General features: G+C 44.4%; 1 protein-coding gene and 1 pseudogene across 5 annotated transcripts in view; one reads left to right on the top strand and one right to left on the bottom strand.

Moving 5' to 3' along the window:
- The window catches only part of Palm2akap2 (PALM2 and AKAP2 fusion), a 460,662-nt gene that overhangs the window by 13,579 nt on the left and 428,437 nt on the right, over window positions 1–18,646 (top strand). The window lies entirely within an intron of this gene.
- On the bottom strand, window positions 13,100–16,507 carry LOC110293512 (SWI/SNF-related matrix-associated actin-dependent regulator of chromatin subfamily E member 1 pseudogene; annotated as a pseudogene).

The raw sequence follows: 18,646 nt of genomic DNA, 5'->3' as shown, positions 1-18,646 counted from the left end.
CACTCAGTTCTTTGACTCGGATTGACACATTTGAGGACATTCATGCAAAGAAAGCAGATCATCTCCTAGAGGGAAATTTAAGCATATTACAGCTTTGAGTAGTATTCTCCTCTCTGTGTTCATATACGTATTCACATGAACACATGTATGTATGTGTGTGTGTGTATGTATGAACACATGTGTGTGTGTGTGTGTGTGTGTGTGTGTAGGCCAGAGGCGACATCTGGTATTTTTCTCAATCCCTTCTTTATCTTATTTTTTGAGACTCAGCCTCTCACTGAACCTCAAGTTCCTTGGCAAGGAAGGCTGGTCAGCAGGCCCACGGATCCTTCTGCCTCCAATTCTCCAGTGCTGGGATTATAGGTGCATATGGGCACATCTGACTATTTATGTGTCTGTCAGGAATTTGATCTCAGTTCCCATGCTTATGGGACAAGCCATCTCCTCAGCCACTCCCCATCCCCAAGCCACTTTGGTCAAAGGAAAGTTTAAGCAGAAAGGCCACACAATCTAACTTGTGGATAAAGGAGAATGCCCGGCACAGCTAGGAGGCCACTACATCCTGAGGTGGCTGAGACTTGGTGGTAACTGGGCCAAAGCTATGGCGGTAGGGATGGTAGGATGTAGTCAACTGTGCTGTGGTCTCTGAGTTGAGAACTCAAATCTGGTTCTACAATGACAGGATGATATTGCTGACACAGTGGCAGGATGCCATTGCTAACACACCGCTGTTGAGAGAAAGTTGGGTCTTCAGCTCATCTCATTTCTCCAGCTTATTTTCCAGATCATATGGTCAAACACGTAGTTTTAGGAGCCGACTGGCCCCTTCCAAAGCTCTTCAAGCTGATATGCTGCTGACTTAGAGCAGAGTCAATAAACACCCGTGTCTCTATTCAGATTACACTGTCTTGTGGCTGGAAGCTTGGGCATTGAAAAATGAACTCTCTGTAAAATAGATGTCAGCAAGCAGAAGGAAACATCAGGGTCTTCAGGCTGGCTTCCCTGGGGCCCACTACTCACACAGTTTTTTCCCCAACACTCTGAGATGACTTCATCTTTAGGAAAAAACTCAGACATTTGTCATTCGCAATTCTTGACTCTTCCCTGCTTTACCCACTAGCTGGGGCCTTTCATCTGGGCTGTGAAATACTATGATAGATTTCTTTATTCCTTCTCACTCCCACTTTTTTTTTCTTGAGGAAAGGAGAACGCTCATGTTTTCTAAACCATTGCATCTCTGGGTTGAGAAGAAAGTGTTTGTTGCTTGTGAAAAATTAGCCAGTGGCTTAGCATGGTGTGTGTGTGTATGTGTGAGTGTGTGTGTGTGTGTGTGAGTGTGTGTGTATGTGTGTGTGTATGTGTGTGTGTGTCTGTGTGTGTGTGTCTTTGTGATCAACCGAGGATCTTGGGAGGAGTAAGTGAATCCAAGTAGGAAGAAATGGGCAGAAAGAGGGAGAGGGAAGTTGACCTATCAGGGGAGTTAGTACACCAATTAGATTTTAGGGGATTGGGATGGGGAGCAGGGGACTGACAGTTTGGAGTCACCCATGAACAGGACTAATTCTAGATGCAGAGCTCAGCCTGTTCACCAGCAATTTTCTGTGAGTCTCATTTGCAAAACACATGAAACAAGAAGAACAAAGACCAAAGTGTGGACACTTTGCCCCTTCGTAGAATTGGGAACAAAACACCCATGGAAGGAGTTACAGAGACAAAGTTTGGAGCTGAGACAAAAGGATGGACCATCTAGAGACTGCCATATCTAGGGATCCATCCCATAATCAGCCTCCAAACGATGACACCATTGCATACACTAGCAAGAGTTTGCTGAAAGGACCCTGATATAGCTGTCTCTTGTGAGACTATGCCGGGGCCTAGCAAACACAGAAGTGGATACTCACAGTCAGCTATTGGATGGATCACAGGGCCCCCAGTGGAGGAGTTAGAGAAAGTACCCAAGGAGCTAAAGGGATCTGCAACCCTATAGGTGGAACAACATTATGAACTAACCAGTACCCCGGGGCTCTTGACTCTAGCTGCATATGTATCAAAAGATGTCCTAGTCGGCCATCACTGGAAATAGATGCCCATTGGACATGCAAACTTTATATGCCCCAGTACAGGGGAACGCCAGGGCCAAAAAGTGGGAGTGGGTGGGTAGGCAAGTGTGGGGGGGTATGGGGGACTTTTGGGATAGCGTTGGAAATGTAATTGAGGAAAATACCTAATTTAAAAAAAAAAAGAATATAAGTGACACTATCTGGCAACCAGGAGGTGGCAGTAGAGGTCACCGCAAAGGGTCACACTTGGACTGTCATAAAAGACTGAGCTTTGTGCTGGCTAGTTTTATGCTACAAGCTAAAGTAATCTCAAAGAAAGGGACTTTCATTTGAGAAAATGCCTTCATAAGATTGGGATGTAGGCAAGCCTGTAGGGAATTTTCTTAATTAGTGACTGATGGAGGAGTGCCCAGGGGAGGAAGGTGGTGCTACCCCTGGGCTGATGGTCTTGGTTCTATAAGAAAGCAGGCTGAGCAAGCCAGGAGGACAAGCCAGGGAGCAGCACTCCTCTAAGGCCTCTAGGTTCCTTCCCTGCTTGAGTTCCTGCCCTGACTTCCTTTAATGATGGACTAAGATGTGGAAGTGGAAGCTAAGTAAACCCTTTCTGCCTCAGATTGCTTTGGCCATGGTGTTTCATCACCACAATAGCAACCCTAAAAGAAACAGAAATTGGTCTCAGAATCATGGGATGTTGCTGTGATAGGCCTGACTGTGTTGTTTTAGAGGGTTGTGGAAGGACTTTGGAACTTTGGGCTAGAGAAGCCATTGAGTGTTGAGAGCTCTGGGCTATTCTGTAGGAGCTTGGAAGGTAAGACTGTTGAGAGCCGTGAGAACATGGAGGGCTGGCTTGTGAGGTTGCAGAGGAAAACAAAGACCCTAACAGGTCATTCACCTGAAGACTCTGTAGTTCTGGTTAGCTGGGGCTGAAGAATCTGCTGTGGTTAACAAGATACCAGAACCACAAATCCGTGGTTTGCTGGGACAATGGATACGGACGAGCTGGGGCTGAAGACTCAGCTCTGAGTAAGAGACCAAGATCATTAAGGTGATAAGCTTTGTCCCAGACACAGCCAAGGTTGTCCTTCATGCTGGCAGCTGAACTTTGTAATGTGCAAGACTCAACCAGGCGGTATTGTTTGTGAAGGCATAGAGGGGTCATGGAGAGCAGCTGAGGCTTGGCACCATGAAGCGAGCCCAGGAGAGGTTATTGGTGAACGTGCAACCCAATTGCAGTGGAAGACCCCAGCATTTGGAGATGCCAGTACCATAGGATGATCATCAAGAAGAGCTGCAGCGGTGGAGTGGAGCTGGCCTGAGCTCAGAAGATGATCTGTGTGTGCTGTAGAGCCAGAGAAGTGACCTGAGCCCATTAGACATTTTGTTATTTACACAGTTGGAGTTTGGTTTTGCTTTGTTGAGGTTGTAGCTGCCCTCCTGGTTCTTCCTCTTTGGAGTAAGAAAGCATTTAAGATACTTATTATTTTACAGCAGCCCATAGTTGAGAGATTTTTAACTCTTAAAGAAATTTTGGAATTTTACAAATTCTTTGGATTTCAAAACAGAATTTGGGTATTTTAAGAGACTTCAACCTTGCCGGGTGTGGTGGTTCACACTTTTAATCCCAGCACTCGGGAGGCAAAGGCAGGCGGATTTCTGAGTTTGAGGCCAGCCTGGTCTACAGAGTGAGTTCCAGGATAGCCAGGGCTGCACAGAGAAACCCTGTCTCGAAAAAACCAAAACCAAAACCAAACCCCCCCCCCCAAAAAAAAACAAAAAAAAAACTTCGACCTTTTTGTTTGAAATTTTAAAGATTGGGACTTTTAAAACTTGAAATGTTTTATATTGTAATGTTCATAGTAACGTGTGATCTTGGGGGTGAATAGGACAAGAAAGGTTGTGGCTCAACAGTGATGTGTTTGTGTGCTGTGCTGCTTAGTGTATGTCAACTTGACATAAGCTGAAGTCATTTAGAGGAGGGAATGTCATTTAAAAATGCTTCCATGCATCGTTCAAGAGATCAGGTCATGCACCTTGCCTGGGTGACACAGTCGAGCTGACCCTGGTGTCGGGGGCAGGGTGAGCTGGCCCTGGGGATGCGAGCACAGGAGAGCTGACCCTGGTGTGTGTGTGTGGGGCAGGGGTGAGCTGGCCCTGGGGATGTGAGCACAGTCGAGCTGACCCTGGTGTCGGGGGCAGGGTGAGCTAGCCCTGGGGATGTGAGCACAGGAGAGTTGGCCCTGCAATTCCTCTGTTGTGTGGAGGCATGGGTGAGGGAGAGATCATCTCCCTTCTTTGCTCCTCTGGCTGCAGCACTTGAGAGAGCAGCCTGCCCTGCCACTGGGCAGAGCAGTAGAGCTGGCCCTGTTGACATGGTGAGAGGAGGCCAGCCCTGAGGGAGAGCTAGCCCTGCCCCTTGCAGGCTGAGGCATCAGGTGAGCTAGCCTGGTCAGTGCAGGAAAAAACACTGGTAATGTGGATGCAGGAGATCTGGCAGGCTGGTGAACTCTGCTACCACCCAGGTCCAGATCCAGGGCTTTGAGTTGGCCCACCCCAACAGTTACCCAATCTATGAAGTGCTGGAGAATATGAAGGGACCAGTCCTGCAGATCCAAAACTGCAGGATCCCCTTGACACAAGGCAACAACAGAATATTTTAGAGGAGTCCCAGAGAGGATCCAGTATTGATAGAGTAGCAGAAACCAGAGGCCTTGAACCAGACTCATTACAATGAACATTTGCAAGTAAAGATGTGTAGACAAAAGAGTATGCTGTGTGAGACACTACAGCTTCCACAATAAGATTTTTTTTTTTATTTTTATTACATAATTTCCTCAATTACATTTCCAATACTATCCCAAAAGTCCCCCATAGCGCCCCCCACTTCCCTATCCACCCATTCCCATTCTTTTGGCCCTGGCATTCCCCTATATTGGGGCATATAAAGTTTGCAAGTCCAATGGGCCTCTCTTTCCATTGATGGCCGACTAGGCCATCTTTCGATACATATGCAGCTAGAGACAAGAGCTCCAGGGTTCCGGTTAGTACATCATGTTGTTCCAACAATAGGGTTGCAGATCCCTTTAGCTCCTTGGGTACTTTCTCTAGCTTCTCCATTGGGAGCCCTGTGATACATCCAATAGCTGACTGTGAACATCCACTCCTGTGTTTGCTAGGCCCCGGCATCGTCTCACAAGAGACAGCTATATTTGGGTCCTTTCAGCAAGATCTTGCTAGTGTATGCAATGGTGTCAGCGTTTAGAAGCTGATTATGGGACGGATCCCTGGATACAGCAGTCTCTAAATGGTCCATCCTTTCATCACAGCTACGAACTTTGTCTCTGTAGCTCCTTCCCTGGGTGTTTTGTTCCCAATTCTAAGAAGGTGCACAGTGTCCACACTTTGGTCTTCATTCTTCTTGAGTTTCATGCGTTTAGCAAATTGTATCTTATATCTTGGGTATCCTAAGTTTTGGGCTAATATCCACTTATCAATGAATACATATTGTGTGAGTTCTTTTGTGATTGTGTTACTTCACTCAAGATGATGCCCTCCAGGTCCATCCATTTGGCTAGGAATTTCATAAATTCATTCTTTTTAATAGCTGAGTAGTACTCCATTGTGTAAATGTACCATAATTTCTGTATCCATTCCTCTGTTGAGGGACATCTGGGTTCTTTCCAGCTTCTGGCTATTATAAATAGGGCTGCTATGAACATAGTGGAGCATGTGTCCTTTTTACCGGTTGGGACATCTTCTGGATATATGCCCAGGAGAGGTATTGCTGGATCCTCCGGTAGTACTATGTCCAATTTTCTGAGGAACCGCCAGACTGATTTCCAGAGTGGTTGTACAAGCTTGCAATCCCACCAACAATGGAGGAGTGTTCCTCTTTCTCCACATCCTCGCCAGCATCTGCTGTCACCTGAATTTTTGATCTTAGCCATTCTGACTGGTGTGAGGTGGAATCTCAGGGTTGTTTTGATTTGCATTTCCCTGATGATTAAGGATGTTGAACATTTTTTCAGGTGCTTCTCTGCCATTCGGTATTCCTCAGGTGAGAATTCTTTGTTCAGTTCTGAGCCCCATTTTTTAATGGGGTTATTTGACTTTCTGGAGTCCACCTTCTTGAGTTCTTTATATATATTGGATATTAGTCCCTTATCTGATTTAGGATAGGTGAAGATCCTTTCCCAATCTGTTGGTGGTTTTTTTGTCTTATTGATGGTGTCTTTAGCCTTGCAGAAGCTTTGTAGTTTCATGAGGTCCCACTTGTCAATTCTCGATCTTACAGCACAAGCCATTACTGTTCTATTCAGGAATTTTTCCCCTGTGCCCATATCTTCAAGGCTTTTCCCCACTTTCTCCTCTATAAGTTTCAGTGTCTCTGGTTTTATGTGAAGTTCCTTGATCCACTTAGACTTGACCTTAGTACAAGGAGATAGGAATGGATCGATTCGCATTCTTCTACATGTTAACAACCAGTTGTGCCAGCACCATTTGTTGAAAATGCTGTCTTTCTTCCACTGGATGTTTTTAGCTCCCTTGTCGAAGATCAAGTGACCATAGGTGTGTGGGTTCATTTCTGGGTCTTCAATTCTATTCCATTGGTCTATTTGTCTGTCACTATACCAGTACCATGCAGTTTTTATCACAATTGCTCTGTAGTAGAGCTTTAGGTCCGGCATGGTGATTCCACCAGAGGTTCTTTTATCCTTGAGAAGAGTTTTTGCTATCCTAGGTTTTTTGTTATTCCAGATGAATTTGCAGATTGCACTTTCTAATTCGTTGAAGAATTGATTTGGAATTTTGATGGGGATTGCATTGAATCTGTAGATTGCTTTTGGCAAGATAGCCATTTTTACAATGTTGATCCTGCCAATCCATGAGCATGGGAGATCTTTCCATCTTCTGAGATCTTCTATAATTTCTTTCTTCAGAGACTTGAAGTTTTTATTATACAGATCTTTCACTTCCTTAGTTAGAGTCACGCCAAGATATTTTATATTATTTGTGACTATTGAGAAGGGTGTTGTTTCCCTAATTTCTTTCTCAGCCTGTTTATTCTTTGTGTAGAGAAAGGCCATTGATTTGTTTGAGTTAATTTTATATCCAGCTACTTCACCGAAGCTGTTTATCAGGCTTAGGAGTTCTCTGGTGGAATTTTTAGGGTCACTTATATATACTATCATATCATCTGCAAAAAGTGATATTTTGACTTCATCTTTTCCAATTTGTATCCCTTTGATCTCCTTTTGTTGTCGAATTGCTCTGGCTAGGACTTCAAGTACAATGTTGAATAGGTATGGAGAAAGTGGACAGCCTTGTCTAGTCCCTGATTTTAGAGGGATTGCTTCAAGCTTCTCACCATTTACTTTGATGTTGGCTACTGGTTTGCTGTAGATTGCTTTTATCATGTTTAGGTATGGGCCTTGAATTCCTGATCTTTCCAAGACTTTTATCATGAATGGGTGTTGGATCTTGTCAAATGCTTTTTCCGCATCTAAGGAGATGACCATGTGGTTTTTGTCTTTGAGTTTGTTTATATACTGGATTACGTTGATGGATTTCCGTATATTGAACCATCCCTGCATCCCTGGGATGAAACCTACTTGGTCAGGATGGATGATTGTTTTGATGTGTTCTTGGATTCGGTTAGCAAGAACTTTATTGAGGATTTTTGCATCAATATTCATAAGGGATATTGGTCTGAAGTTTTCTATCTTTGTTGGGTCTTTTTGTGGTTTAGGTATCAGAGTAATTGTGGCTTCATAGAATGAGTTGGGTAGAGTACCTTCTGTTTCTATTTTGTGGAATAGTTTGTGAAGAACTGGGATTAGATCTTCTTTGAAGGTCTGATAGAACTCTGCAGTAAACCCATCTGGTCCTGGGCTTTTTTTAGTTGGGAGACTATTAATGACTGCTTCAATTTCTTTGGGGGATATAGGGCTGTTTAGATCATTAACCTGATCTTGATTCAACTTTGGTACCTGGTATCTGTCTAGGAACTTCTCCATTTCATCCAGGTTCTCCAGTTTTGTTGAGTATAGCCTTTGGTAGAAGGATCTGATGGTGTTTTGGATGTCTTCAGGATCTGTTGTTATGTCTCCTTTTTCATTTCTGATTTTGTTAATTAGGATGCTTTCCCTGTGCCCTCTAGTGAGTCTGGCTAAGGGTTTATCTATCTTGTTGATTTTCTCAAAGAACCAGCTCCTTGATTGGTTGATTCTTTGAATAGTTCTTGTTGTTTCCACTTGGTTGATTTCACCCCTGAGTTTGATTATTTCCTGCCGTCTACTCCTCTTGGGTGAATTTGCTTCCTTTTGTTCTAGTGCTTTTAGGTGTGTTGTCAAGCTGCTAATGTGTGCTCTCTCTAGTTTCCTTTTGGAGACACTCAGAGCTATGAGTTTTCCTCTTAAAAATGCTTTCATTGCGTCCCATAAGTTTGGGTATGTTGTGGCTTCATTTTCATTGAACTCTAAAAAGTCCTTAATTTCTTTCTTTATTCCTTCCTTGACCAAGGTATCATTGAGAAGAGTGTTGTTCAGTTTCCACGTGAAGGTTGGCTTTCTATTATTTATTTTGTTATTGAAGATCAGCCTTAGTCCATGGTGATCTGATAGGATGCATGGGACAATTTCAATATTTTTATATCTGTTGAGGCCTGTTTTGTGACCAATTATGTGGTCAATTTTGGAGAAGGTACCATGAGGTGCTGAGAAGAAGGTATATCCTTTTGTTTTAGGATAGAATGTTCTGTAGATATCTGCCAGATCCATTTGATTCATAATTTCTCTTAGTTTCACTGTGTCCCTGTTTAGTTTCTGTTTCCATGATCTGTCCATTGGTGAAAGTGGTGTGTTGAAGTCTCCCACTATTATTGTATGAGGTGCAATGTGTGCTTTGAGATTTACTAAAGTTTCTTTAATGAATGTGGCTGCCTTTGTATTTGGAGCATAGATATTCAGGATTGATAGTTCCTCTTGGAGGATTTTACCTTTGATGAGTATGAAGTGTCCCTCCCTGTCTTTTTTAATGACTTTGGGTTGGAAGTCAATCTTATCAGATATTAGAATGGCTACTCCAGCTTGTTTCTTCATGCCATTTGCTTGGAGAATTGTTTTCCAGCCTTTCATTCTGAGGTAGTGTCTATCCTTTTCTCTGAGTTGAGTTTCCTGTAAGCAGCAAAATGTTGGGTCTTGTTTGTGTAGCCAGTTTGTTAGTCTATGTCTTTTTATCGGGGAGTTGAGTCCATTGATATTAAGAGATATTAAGGAAAAGAAATTGGTGTTTCCTGTTATTTTTGATGTTAAAGTTGGCATTTTGTTCTTGTGGCTGTCTTCTTTTAGGTTTGTTGAGGGATTACCTTCTTGTTGTTTCTAGGGCGTGGTTCCTGTCCTTGTAATGGTTTTTTTCTGTTATTATCCTTTGAAGGGCTGGATTCGTGGAGAGATAATGTGTGAATTTGGTTTTGTCGTGGAATACTTTGGTTTCTCCATCTATGTTAATTGAGAGTTTGGCTGGGTATAGTAGCCTGGGCTGGAATTTGTGTTCTTTTAGTGTCTGTATAACATCTGTCCAGGATCTTCTGGCTTTCATAGTCTCTGGTGAAAAGTCTGGTGTAATTCTGATAGGCTTGCCTTTATATGTTACTTGGCCTTTTTCTCTTACTGCTTTTAGTATTCTATCTTTATTTAGAGCATTTGTTGCTCTGATTATTATGTGTCGGGAGGTATTTCTTTTCTGATCCAGTCTATTTGGAGTTCTGTAGGCTTCTTGTATGTTCATGGGCATCTCTTTCTTTAGATTTGGGAAGTTTTCTTCTATAATTTTGTTGAAGATGTTTGCTGGTCCTTTGAGTTGAAAATCTTCATTCTCATCCACTCCTATTATCCGTAGGTTTGGTCTTCTCATTATGTCCTGTATTTCTTGGATGTTTTGAGTTAGGATCTTTTTGCATTTTCCATTTTCCTTGATTGTTGTGCCGATGTTCTCTATGGAATCTTCTGCACCTGAGATTCTCTCTTCCATCTCTTGTATTCTGTTGCTGATGCTCGTATCTATGGTTCCAGATTTCTTTCCTAGGGTTTCTATCTCCAGTGTTGCCTCATTTTGGGTTTTCTTTATTGTGTCTACTTCCCTTTTTAGGTCTAGTATGGTTTTGTTCATTTCCATCATCTGTTTGGATGTGTTTTCCTGTTTTTCAGTAAGGACTTCTACCTGTTTGATTATGTTATCATGTTTTTCTTTAAGGATTTGTAACTCTTTAGCAGTGTTCTCCTGCAATTCTTTAAGGGATTTTTGTGCTTCCTCTTTATTGTCTTCTTCCTTTTTAGCAGTGTTCTCCTGCATTTCTTTAAGTGTGTTATTAACGTCCTTCTTGAAGTCCTCTATCATCATCAGGAGATATGCTTTTAAATCCGTGTCTAGCTTTTCCGGTGTGTTGGGGTGCCCTGGACTGGGTGAAGTGGGGGTGCTGGATTCTGATGATGGTGAGTGGTCTTGGTTTCTGTTAGTAAGATTATTACGTTTACCTTTCGCCATCTGGTAATCTCTGGGGTTAGTTGTTATCGTTGTCACTATTTAAAGATTGGAGCAGAAGCTGTGTTCCACTCACCAGCAGTCTCTAAATCCTGCGGCGGGGGTCGTGGGTAGCTGACGGTACCCCGGTGCTGGTCCAGCCGGAAGAGGCCTGTGGTCCTACTCAGGCCGTTTTTCTGCTTCCCTAACTAATGCAGTCTCTAGTCCCTCGTGCAATTGGATTGGAGCAGAAGCTGTGTTCCACTCTCCAGAAGTCTTAAGATCCTGTGGTGGGTGTTGTGGGTAGCTGGTGAGTGTCAGCCGACCCTGCGCCCCAGCTGCCCGGGTGCTTTTCTGACCGGAAGAGGGTTGTGGCCCTATGTAGGCCGGATTTCTCTCTCCCCAACCAGAGCAGTCTCAGGTCCCGCGTGATTGGACTGGAGCAGAAGCTGTGTTCCACTCACCAGCAGTCCCAAAATCCTGCGGCGGGGGTCGTGGGTAACTGGCGGGTGTCAGGCAACCCTGCGCTCCCGCTACCCTGGCGCTGATCCGGCTGGGTGAGGCCTGTGGCCCTACTCAGGCCAGTTTCTGCTTCCCTAACTAATGCAGTCTCAGGTCCCGCGCAATTGGATTGGAGCAGAAGCTTTGTTCCACTCACCAGCAGTCCCAAAATCCTGCGGCGGGGGTCGTGGGTAGCTGGCGGGTGTCAGGCAACCCTGCGGTCCCGCTACCCCGGCGCTGATCCAGCCGGATGAGGCCTGTGGTCCTACTCAGGCCGGTTTCTGCTTCCCTAACTAATGCAGTCTCAGGTCCCGCGTGATTGGACTGGAGCAGAAGCTGTGCTCCACTCACCAGAAGTCTTAAGATCCTGTGGCGGGTGTTGTGGGCAGTTGGCGAGTGTCAGCAGACCCTGCGCCCCAGCTGCTCAGGTGCTTTTCTGACCGGAAGAGGGTTGTGGCCCTATGTAGGCCGGATTTCTCTCTCCCCAACCAGAGCAGTCTCAGGTCCCGCGTGATTGGACTGGAGCAGAAGCTGTGTTCCACTCACCAGCAGTCCCAAAATTCTGCGGCGGGGGTCGTGGGTAGCTGGCGGGTGTCAGGCAACCCTGCGCTCCTGCTACCCTGGCGCTGATCCGGCCGGGTGAGGCCTGTGGCCCTACTCAGGCCGGTTTCTGCTTCCCTAACTAATGCAGTCTCAGGTCCCGCGCAATTGGATTGGAGCAGAAGCTGTGTTCCACTCACCAGCAGTCCCAAAATCCTGCGGCGGGGGTCGTGGGTAGCTGGCGGGTGTCAGGCAACCCTGTGCTCCTGCTACCCTGGCGCTGATCCGGCCGGGTGAGGCCTGTGGCCCTACTCAGGCCAGTTTCTGCTTCCCTAACTAATGCAGTCTCAGGTCCCGCGCAATTGGATTGGAGCAGAAGCTGTGTTCCACTCACCAGCAGTCCCAAAATCCTGCGGTGGGGGTCGTGGGTAGCTGGCGGGTGTCAGGCAACCCTGCGCTCCCGCTATCCCGGCGCTGATCCAGCAGGATGAGTCACAATAAGATTTTTAAAAAAATCTTATTTATTTTCTTTTTGGGGATTGAGGAGGGAGGTTGCATAAATGGAGGGCAGATATGAAGGGATGGGAAGATGAGTGGGATTGGCCTACATGATGTGAAACTCACAAAGAGTCAAAAAGTTAAAAAAAGATGCCCCTCCAAAAAGAATGATTTCATAAGATGGGACGGTAGGCAAGCCTTTAAGGCATTTTATTAATCAGTGATTGATGTGGGAGGGAACAGTCCATTGTGGGTGGGACCATCCCTGTACTGGTGGTTCTGGGTTCTATAAGACAGAAAGCTGAGCTAGCCAGAGTGAGCAAGCCAGTAAGCAGAGCATCTCCATAGCCTCTGCCTCAGCTCCTGCCTTCCAGTTCCTGTCCTAGTTTCCTTCAATAGGCCTTGAACCAGACTCATTACAAAACATGGAACTATAAGACAAGTAAACCCGTTCTTCCCAAGTTTCTTTGGCATGGTGTTTCGTCACAACTATAGTAACTCTAACTAAGACTAGATTGTAGAGTAGTTTTGGGGTGGCCTTGGCAGGTTCTGGATGATAGCAGAAGAAGTCTCATAAATGGGGCCAAGTCATTTTGGCTTATTCTGTAGACAAATAAAATGCTATTTACTAAAAGAAGAACTAGGCTTGGGAGGGAGAAGCAGGTAGGGCTTAGAATAAGAAAGTTTGAGTCACTTAATGGACACCAGATGCTAATGTCTGGGAAGGGCTTGGTCCTCTGAATGATGTTCAAGAAGACTGAGGAATTAAATTAGGGAGTTTCCATGACAATTGAGCTCCTTTCGATATTCTAAATGATGGCAGTCTAAATGATGTACAGACAGAGATAAGATCCATACTGATTAATAAAAAATTTAATTTTTTCTATTCAATAATTTTGACCTTTATCCTTATATCCATTTCCATAAAAGAGGCTTCCCTAAATACCTTAAAAAACATCAAAAATACCCCCCTTTTTTCCCATTTAAAAAAGTTCTAGGACACATAAAATAAGGCAACACTTATTTCTTTTTCTTGTCTTCTGGCGTGGGTCTATGGGTGGCTCCCCTATGTCACGTTGCTGCTCTCTGAGCCAGTGTTACCATCACTGGACCCTCTCCCTCTGAGCTGTCAATCACCCCTCTACCCCCTCTCCATGTCCTCAGGAGTAGACTGCCTTCCCCATTCTGTTGGCTCTCAGCTGTTTCTTCAAGGCGTGTCTCCTTTGTCTCCATCCATCGTCTGTGCTCTTTGTCCTTCTCCTCCTCCTCAGCTTTGTTTTCCGCTTGCTCTTTCCCGGGGATGATGCTCTGACTGCACTCAGCTTGCTCTGCTGCCTCCTTTCCCCTTCTCCTCCCGCCTTCTGCAGGCCTGTTCCTCCGCCCATGCAATATCAGCTGCAATTTTCACCATGTTTACTCTCACCTTCGACCGTATAACCATTTAAGTTCACCGTTAAAGGGATTTGTGCTTTCCAGGAACTTCTCTTCCTGGTGTGCTCCTTTATCTGGAGAAGCTTGGCTTCTAGTTTCTGAGGAACCATTAAAGATTGGACCTGTTATCTGCACTCCTGGGAGGCCAGCTCTCTCTTGGTGCTATTTGGGTATGAAGCCTAAGAAGAATGAAGACCATAATGTGGGTGCTTCAGTGCTTTTTAGAAGGGCGAACAAAATAGTCACAGGAGGAAATATGGAGACAAAGCGTGGAGCAGAGACTGAAGGAAAGGCCATCTGGAGACTGCTCCACCTGAGGATCCATCCCATACACAGTCACCAAACCCAGACATTATTGTGGATGCTGGGAAGTACTTTCTGATGGAAGCCAGATACAGTTGTCTCCTGAGAGGATCTGCCAGAGCCTGACATATACAGAGGTGGATGCTTACAGCCAACCATTGGACTGAGCTCAAGGGTCCCCGATGGAGGAGTTGGAGAAGGGAATGAAGGAGTTGAGGGGATTTTCAGCCCCATGGGGGAAGCAACAGTGTCAACAGGCCACACCCTGCCCCCGAGCTCCCAGGAACTTGATCACCAACCAAAGAATACACATGAGTGACCCATGGTGCTGGCCACGTATGTGGCAGAGGGTGGCCTTGTTGAACATCAGTGGGAGAAGAGGCCCTTGGGCTTGAGGGTGTTCAATGCCCCAGTGTAGGGAAATGCCAGGGTGGAAGGACAGGAGTGGGTTGGTGGGGGAGCACCCTTATAGAGGCAGGGGGAGAGGGGATGGGAAGGGGGTTCCCAAAGGGGAGACCTGGAAAGGCGAAAACATTTGAAATGTAAATAAAGAAAATATCCAATAATAATAATAATAATAAAAAGATTGGACCTGTTGCTTGAAGACCCGTATTCTAGCTGTTGAGATGACCGACGACATGTCAGGTGCCACACTGGCATTGAGAACCTCACTGATGAGGCTCTGGAAATGGACAGTGGCTGTGTGCTTCATTGAAAAGCCATCGCCATCATCATCTGGGTCCTCAGCAGGCTGAATGCACATATAAGGTTCCCTGTTCTCCATGCGAGACTGTCGCTGTTGACTTTCTCCCTCTCCTGCAGCTTCCACATGACTTTTTGCATTAATAATATACACAAGGTATACATGACATTATGGCAGACCTTCCTAGAGTCCCGGCACTCTGTCTTCTCCACTTGGTATATTCACTTAACTTGCCACATGCCACCAATAATCTTGCCAATCTCCCACAACTTTAGGTCAGGGTTGGAAGCCTTTACTTGGTCCCAGAACTTTCTGCTGTACCTCCTGTAGGGCATCAGTAGCTTATCTGGTGGCTTTGGAGGCTTTGAAATTGCAATGCCAGAGAATGCCCTGACCCAGCTTCTGGTGCCCGGGTTCCCCTCCAGCCTGTAGCTGTTGTAAGTTTGATGACTGTATGGATTGTATCCCACAAACCATGGTGTGCTGGGCCTTTGGGCTGCAGGAGTTGGGGTGGGAGATGGGGTGTAAGATGGTCTTTTTGGTGCTTTGGAAGATTGAGTTCTCAGTTCCTTAAGAACGAATCTGAGACACTGCAGGCCAAAAAGACACACAACTCCAGCTATGCTTTCCTCTGATCCCTAAATATCTTTTAAAGAATGATTATGGTGTATGTATCAATGCTGTTTATATCTCAAGAGACGTAAGGATAATGGAGTTAGCACATTCAGTGTTCATTCAGAATACATAGTGTGTCAGAAATAGAAGAAATCATGTCCAAAAAAATGTACAGCAGCCATAATAAAAAAGGGCAAGCGGTCCCCTCAGAGGCGAGACTAGGGTGATATTTTCCACACCATCACTTCATTTCAACACAAAAACTAAAATTTCAGGCAAACAGGCAAACAGGAAAATGAGTTAGGAATTCTGTGAAGTTGGTAGGTAGGGCCATTATTGACTGAAGTAACAAAGTGTCTGAGTACTTAGCATTTCTAGATATTTGATAAATGTACAAAAGTTGATTCAACTCAGATGTTCTCACATAATATACACAACATGAAACCTACTGTCTAATATAAAAATACAATTTCAGTAGCAACAAAAGTAAAAGTACTCGGAGACCAAAGTTTAAGACATTTATATAAGAAAAATAACTTATTACATCTTACAGGTTAATGGTTAACTCTGTGAATATCTCTGAGAGAGGTTGACTCTGATAATGGACAAGAGAAAAGGTCTTCCCAGTGAACAAGAGACACTAATCAAAAAGGTGTTGATGTTTGATCTGGCTCAGCACTCTATCCACATCCAAACACGTTTTATGTCCTAAATGTGGTTAAAAAAAATGATATAACCGGGTCTTTAGCATGAGAAGGAAGAATTGTTTCAGAGAGTAGAATAAACCAGAGTAAATAGAACTGTTTCTATCTACATACACTAGTATGTAATAAGTGTACACATCTATATTACATTAGCATGTAATATCTGTACACATCTATATTACATTAGTATGTAATATCTGTACATGTTTCTGGGGGACTGTGACATTTTATAGTGACTAAATCAAGATAGGTAATTAACCCATTGAACACCCAAGACATTTGTCATTTCTTTTAGTAGGGACAAAGTCCTCTCTTTTAGATATTTTGAAACATAATAATCTTCTTGAGACATGGTTTTGCTATGTGGTTCAGGCTGGCTGGAAACTTGCTAGATAACCCAAGCTAGCTCTGAGTTCCCAGTCTTCCTGTCCCAGACTCCTAGTGCTGGAATTACAACTATACAGCACTATTCCCACCTAGCCATAAGAAACTATTTAAACTATTGTCACCTTACTGTGCTGAGAACCACTGGGGCTCAGGGCTTGTCCCTGACTGAAGTTTAGAACAGCTCTCCGACTCTTCTGACCTCCCTTTCTTGCTGACCCTCCCCCACCTATTCTAATCTTTACCTCCATCTGGTCAAGTGTTTTCACTTTCCATACATGGGTGACAATATGCACTTTATTGGGTTTTTCAAAAGGAAAGACCCAATAAGCAGCTGAAAGAGTCAGATGCAGATATTTGCACCCAACCAATGGACAGAAGCAGCTGACCCCTGTTGTTGAATTAGGGAAGGCTGAAAGAAGCTGTGGAGAAGGGAGATCCTGTAGGAGGACCAGCAGTCTCAATTAATCTGGACCCCTGAGATCTCTCAAACACTGGACCACCAAACAGACAGCATACACCAGCTGATATGAGGCCCACAACACACATACAGTAGAGGACTTCTGGGTCTGTGTTCATTCAGAGATGATGCACCTAACCCTCAAGAGACTGGAGGCCCCACGGAGTTTAAAGGTCAGGTGGGGTGGGGGGTAGAGGCATCCACATGGAGATGGGGTGGGGTGGGGAGGAGGTGTGTGATGTGGAGCAGTTGGAGGGTGGTTGGGGGTGGGGTGGGGAATGGAATATGAAGTGTAAAAAATAAATTAAAATTAAAATAAAATTAAAAAAAGCTACACATTCAGTGCTGTCAATAACGAATACTTCAACTACCCTAAAGTACCCGTACTCCTTCCTCTCACCCCTCCGATTTCCCAGCCCACAACAGCCACTAAATCTGTTTTTATCCCTGTATATTTCTTGACTTAGGGTGTTTCCTATCAAACAATGAAACCGTCTGATGGCATGTGGCTGGCTTCTTCTTGTCATAGTGATCCTGAAGCCGAGGGATCTCCCAGAACTTCCTTTGTTTGATGAATAATACTCCATTACATAAGCAATACGACTTTAAATATTTAATACTTCGCAAAGATGTGAATCCGCTTTAAGCAAAACTGCGTAATCCATGATTATTACTCACACATACTTTACTTCTGACGAAAAATATGTTGTTCCATTAAGAAACACTTTACAGGACTGGTACTGCATCCTACCATCCCAGCGTTTGGAAGCCTGAGTTGGACGGATGGAGAGTGAGGCTGTCCTGGGCTACTTAGCGACTTCAAGATTAACAACAAAAAGCCCTTTTTGTATAAAATGCAGATAAAATGCTCACATTAAAGCAAACAATTACACATTAACATACATAAAATAAATGCCCTTAAGTGAAGATGTTTTAGGAAAATGGCTTTATTTTTCTGTTGTTTCCAGTAGCTTCTTGAGTTATAGATTTCAGCAAAGAACTTTATATTTTATTTCATGGTTATTACTTTGTAGTGCTGGATATTGAATTTGGGGCCTCTTAAATACTAGGCAAACATCTGACTGCTGAGATTTATCCCCAACCCAAATTATCTTTTAATTTAGTGTGATTTGAGTGTGTGTGTGTTTGTGTATGTGTGTAGGCACACCCAATTGTCTGTATGTTGTGTACCATGTGTGTCCAGCGGAGGAAACGGAGTCCAGAGGAAGGCATCTGATTCTCTAGAACTGGAGTTACGGGCACTTTTGAGCTGCCTGATGTGTGTGCTGGGGGCTGAACCCTTCTTCTCTAACCACTGAACCACACCTTAAGCCCCTGTTTATTTGTTGTTAGAGATTTATTTCATGCGTACTTCTTTGAGTGAGTATATGCCGTATGTGTGCATCAGCCAGAGAGGGTGTAGGATTCCACGGAGCTGGAGTTGCAGGTGGTTGTGACCTGCTTGACACGGATGCTGGGAACCAAACTCAGGTCCTCTGGAAGAGCAGCGAGGGCTCTTAACCACTGAGAGATCTTTGCATCCCCACTACCCCCACCCACCGTATCTTTTAAACATGATTAGAGGTCTTTAGTTTTCATTTTATTTTTGAGATTACAACTTAATTACATTTCTTCCTTCCTTTCCCTCTCTCTAAATCCTCTCATATGCCTCTCCTTCCTCTCCTTTGAATTTATAATCTCTTTGTTTTCATTAGTTGCTATGCCTGCAGCTTACATACATATACTCCTAAATACAATATTACTTGTGGTGGTTAGAATAGGAATGGCCCCCATAGATTCACATGTTTGAATGATTGGCACACAGGGAGTGACACTTTTAGGAGGTGTGGCCTTGTGGAGTAGGTCTGGCCTTATTGGAGGAAGTGTGTCACTGGGGGGGGGGGGCGGGCTTTGAGGTCTCAGAAGCTCA

The sequence above is a fragment of the Mus caroli genome, unplaced genomic scaffold (genome assembly GCF_978045245.1).
Source record: "Mus caroli unplaced genomic scaffold, Mus_caroli_1 scaffold_6, whole genome shotgun sequence".
NCBI classification, from domain to species: Eukaryota; Metazoa; Chordata; class Mammalia; order Rodentia; family Muridae; genus Mus; species Mus caroli.
The sequence above is the reverse complement of the archived record's forward strand: the minus strand, read 5'-3'. Positions and strand labels throughout refer to the sequence as shown.